The sequence below is a fragment of the Citrus sinensis genome, chromosome 1 (assembly GCF_022201045.2).
Source record: "Citrus sinensis cultivar Valencia sweet orange chromosome 1, DVS_A1.0, whole genome shotgun sequence".
Lineage (NCBI taxonomy): Eukaryota > Viridiplantae > Streptophyta > Magnoliopsida > Sapindales > Rutaceae > Citrus > Citrus sinensis.
This window is the reverse complement of record NC_068556.1, coordinates 24,014,772-24,019,975: the sequence shown is the minus strand read 5'-3', so window position 1 is coordinate 24,019,975 and position 5,204 is coordinate 24,014,772. Positions and strand designations below refer to the sequence as shown.

The 5,204-nt window shown below is 35.4% G+C and overlaps 1 long non-coding RNA gene across 5 annotated transcripts; it reads left to right on the top strand.

Moving 5' to 3' along the window:
• Positions 1-2,003: 2,003 nt before the first annotated feature.
• On the top strand, positions 2,004-3,277 carry LOC102619444 (uncharacterized). Of its 5 annotated transcripts, none has more exons than XR_008055714.1 (5): positions 2,004-2,093; positions 2,236-2,294; positions 2,435-2,828; positions 2,945-3,046; positions 3,130-3,277. It is a non-coding gene; the product is annotated as an uncharacterized LOC102619444 (long non-coding RNA). The 5 variants fall into 5 exon arrangements; XR_008055715.1 differs by having other exon boundaries at positions 2,027-2,067; XR_001509150.3 differs by having other exon boundaries at positions 2,089-2,294; positions 2,435-2,587; positions 2,718-2,828.
• The last annotated feature ends 1,927 nt before the right edge of the window (positions 3,278-5,204 follow it).

The window sequence follows — 5,204 nt, the reverse complement described above, 5'->3', positions numbered from 1 at the left end:
TCTATAACTGCACTTTATATCCACCTTCACATGAAGACGTAAAGTGCCTTCAATTTGGTTCCATGCGTTCGTTTGTGCTCTCACAGCATTAGCGACCCCTGAGTTTGATTGGCACGCGTATTGTGAATCAATTGTTACTGCGCCGGTGCTTGATGATGGATAGCTGCTGCGGGCGAGCAGTTTTGACCGAGTCTTGACTGAAGGGTTCGAGCTGACGTGGCGATCACCGGCCGCGGGTGCATGTCCTTCGAATTCTGATGGGTTCTGTGGATACAGCACTAATGGCACAGGAAGCCAAGAGTTCTTCTGTACTTGCCCCGATGGTCGCCACTCGATTAGCTGTTATGGTGATGGTAATCAAGTTCTTCTTTCATTTTATCTAGCTACCAAATAAGCATTGTTAGAGAAATATTTGGAGACTAGAGAAATTAACCGAAGAAGTGCTTACTTTTTTTTTTTCCTCCCCTAAGAAGCACTGTTAGAGAAATCATAAAATCCAAAAGTTAAGTGAATAGGTACAGATTCGACGCTGGTATTTTAGACAGGTTTTAATAAGTCATTAGGATATTAATATTTAACAAAACAACTCTTAGTAAGCCTCCTCCTAATATGAAATCTGGATGTAATTTTAAGGTCATTTGATTTCAAAAGATAGAGAGAAAGAAAAAAAAAAACAACAACAAAGACGTGAAAGTGAGCAAATGACACGAGACCTTAGTTCTAACATTATATTAGAGAAACTACTAAAAACTAAACGCTGAAACTACCAAGCTAAAAGCTTAATATTAGTATTAAAGACGAGTCATAAAAAACACTGTAAAGTAATTCTATGAAAATATTAGTTACCAGTAAAAATGCTTCATGTTATGTGTTTTATATGAATGAGATTAGAATTCTATTTGATATTAAGGTGTTGTAATTTTTAAGTTATTACTATTGTGAAAAAGAAAATTGTAATTATAAAATAAAAGTTAATATTACACAGTAAATATAATTTGAAATAACAATTTTAGCAAAATTAGTAAAGATATAATATATTTTTCATTATAAAAGTGTAAAATCAAATCAATTTAGCTTACAAACTATAACAGTTAGTATTTACCAAATACTTTAGTATTGTAACTTTTAAGCTACAGCTATCCAACTTCAATTTCAAATGGAGAATAAGGTTGTCCGACCATGAAATAAGTTCATGTCATCTAATGATCATTGTGTGAATTGGCAGGTGCTGTTACGGTTGTCTCCAACTATTTTTACATAGGTAAGCTTAATTAAATTCTATGATCTTTGTAAGAATCCATGGATGCAGTTTTAATTCAAATAATTAACAAGATTCCTAGCTATGTGCTTCAAAATTTCAGGTGCGTTGACTGTTGGTGGTGGTTTGACCATTGGAGCCACAGTTTCTTATATCATCAATAAGAAAAGAGCTGCTTCTTATAAACCAATTTCCCACTAATGATACAACACCGTAAGCACTGTAAAATTAGATGCTCTTTTCCGAATTAGAAGTGGCTTGGATTTTCATAATGGATGATCCTATATCCAATAAAGCGTTAATGAATCTTGTTTCTGATGACCTGTGCTCGATGAAATTATACGCCATTCTAAATGGTATTTGTGTTGTCAACAGAGAGAGCTTACTGGTGCAGCTCGAAAAATTACTATTGGAGGAATTTGTTCATGCCTGCCATAATTGAAAATTGAATCAGTTCTCATAAAATTCAAAGTAGAAGGAGAGAACTACCCTCCAAAATGCCTTTTAATTTTTGAATAATTAAAGATTTTCGTCTTTCGGATTGAGAAACAAATTATCAAAATCAACAATTTATGGGGATGTGTTGTTTTGTTTGCCTTCTTATTGAAAACGATATGCCATCTAAGTCTCAAGCAAGAAACACGACAAGTCATTCCGCTTTCAACTAAAACCAAGGCCGGTGAGGAGGCCCAAAGCACCAATCATCAAGATTCAAGCGACACTCACAAAGTTATCACAAGCTGAGTGCCCCTTAAGACAAAAGGCCAAATTTTGATCTGCTACATGTCAACCGGGGTTTGTAATCATCGGTATCAAACGTCTCAGGGTTTATCATGTGATTCTCATGAAATCTAGCTGAAAATGGACTCCACTTAAAATTTAAAGACATTTATTTATGTGAAAATGGATTTAATAGACAATGATTTCTTAATGATCTTATTTCTCAAATAAATGATGAGTTGTTATATTTCTTTCAGAACTATACTGGATATAAATACTGATTCGTTTGAGGAGAAGCCATGGAGTCAGCCTGGAGGTAACAAATCAGATTTCTTTAATTTTGATTTTACTCAAAATAGCCGGAAGAGATACTGCAGTTTGCTGGTAAATGAAATTAATATCTTGCTTGCTGTGTTAAAGCAACTAATATGGTATATATGTGCTATGTCACTTCAGGACATCCTCCGGTTGATATTCTGGCATGTCTCTTCCTGATGTGGATCAGCTCATTCTGAAATTTTATGCTGTGAATTCACTGTCATAATTTCAGATGACTCTCCTTAAGACACCCTGTTTTTGGCTGGTCTTTTACATATAACTCCAACTAATGTGAGTCTTATATTGATAGTGTTTGTAGGAGCAATTCTGAGGTTATAATTTTGTAGAGGTTCGGCTCCTAATTTATATTAATCTGGTCAAGGGAAACTTTTTTTTAAAATTTTTTTTAGTTTGAGTACAGGCTTGTGAAGTTAAGCATGGGAATATAGTTCGAGAATTTAAATCTGAAGATATTACACAGTTTATACCTTTGCCAAAATTTCCTGATAGGGGAGAGAGACTGTTCGATTTGGTATGCTACTAATTTGTGTTACTTTACCTTTTTTCCCTGATGCCGATATTAATTTTTTCATTATCATCTGAAAGCTTTTTAGTTGGCAATAATTATTTTGAGATTTGTTCTTTCAGCCAAAGGGTAGAGCAATTGAGGTAGAAAGCAATACAGGTGAATGCCGCCCATCCATAGATGTCCGACATCTGCGCATTCAGGATTCTGATGTTGTAATACAGGTCTGATTTCAATTTGAAAATTCTGTAACTGCATAGATTGCACCTTTTGTCATATGATTGCTTATTGCTGTGGTTGGTGCCAGGTCAAAGTGCAGGATACTTTGGAGGATTGTTCTGGCTCTGGCAAGGAGAGACTGGTTCTTAAGAGAGAGCAACTGCAGTGATCATGAAACTTCAAAGAATGGGGATTGAAAGCAGAATTTTTACAGAGATGTCACAAATTTGGACATGACTTATTGTTGTGCAAATTTTAATGTACTCGCAAGCGCACGAATCTATTGTAGTATAGATCTATGGTGACGAGTGTCGATCCCACGAGGAGGTGGATTTTAATTGTGTAGAATTAATTTTGTAAATGGGTGATTGGATTTATGGTGGAAATGATTTGGAATATGCTAAAACTTAAATTAAAATGGCGAGAATAAATTCTAAAACTGGAATTGAAATGGCGAGAATGAATTGAAGAGAATTCTATTGAAATGACGTACTTGGGTATCTGGATCCGTATCAACATGCATCATGGGCTAAATAATCCGTATTAATGCCAATTAAATCATGAGGGGGGAATCCACACCTCATGAACCACGCTCTAATCAATATGGTGCTAAGGGCTTATCGTGCCAAATAATAATAACCTTATACTAGAGAGCCGGTGTAACCAAGGCGGTATCTAGACAAGACTATTATTATTTGTCGACGAGAAGTCAAAACATCCACAAAAATTAGAGGGGAAGAGAAAATAAATTTACCAAATTAAGCCCATGACACATGTTGAGACTTCACCTTCAACCCAAGCTTGAAAGAAAATTAGCCACTCATAATTGAACTAGGGGCAAAATGGAAATTTATTAAAATACGAAGAAAATACAAGATGGAGAAGGAATTACAGAAAATGGATCCCAAAAATGGATTCAGAGATATCAAATTAGGGGGGGGAGGCCCCCTTTTTATAGATACATGGAGTAAATCATGGCCATCGGATTAAAAATAGTTTGGACGCTCAGGATTGCGCCACGTCATCAGTCAACAGTCCACGGTTTGACCACGCGGATGAACAGTAACACGGTTTGACCCGGATGAACAGTAACGCGGTTTGGTTGAAAATAATCCTGTGTGATGCATGCACCGTACGCGAGATTTTTCGTCCACTGATATGCTGCCACGTCACCATCAACAGTACATAAGAATTTTAGTCCAACAGGATCGTGACACCTCATCAGTCAATGCCACATCATCGGTCAATGCCACGTCATCATCCGTCTATGTGAACAGTGTCGTGAACAGTAACGTATACAGTACCGTACACGTGAATAGTACCGTACATGTGAATAGTGTCATTTTTCCTTTTATGCTCCTCCTAAGGTTTTCGACCGTCCTGAGTTCAAAAGTGATGTCCGTTTTGCCGTCTGATCTCTCCTTTATTGTGAAATGACTATAATGCCCCTAAAATACATAAAATACTTAATTAAAATAAAACACATGTAATTAAATCACAAGAAGGTTAAATATATAAAAGTAAGGGTTGTTAGTAAGACTTAAAATGTAAAATAACGGTTTTCTCCTTTATAAATATGCATTTTCTAATACTCAACACACCCCCCAACCAGCTTATTGCTAGTCCCTAGCAAATAAAGCGAAAACAAAATTCAAATTCAAAATAATTTTTTTTTTGTTTTAATAGAAACACTCGTATTTATTCCATCAGATTAATGATAACACTCAAATAAAAGTATAAGCATTATCTCTAGTCTAAAGCAACATCACACCCACATCAACCATCCACATGAATTAGCCCAGTAGACTTTGTTTTAGCTACTCTCAAGAATGACATGTCAAACCCCAAAATCTCACTGGAAGTAGTGACACTCTCACAAATAAATTAATCCCAATAAAAATAGTCACTCCAATGAATGGTAATTGAGAGAGAAAATAATAAAGAAGTGATATCACATGCTCTCACCAAGATGAAATAAATATGCCCTCAGCTTAGAAATAATACGATCTCAAGTCAAATAAAATGTTAGTCAACCCACTTTATTTATCTTTTTTTTTTTTTTAATTATGCATCACTACATCTTTTTAGCCCATATAACTAGCTTCTACTTCAAACTATAGTTCCCTAAAATCAAGAAGGACTTTTATTAGGATGAAACGTAGG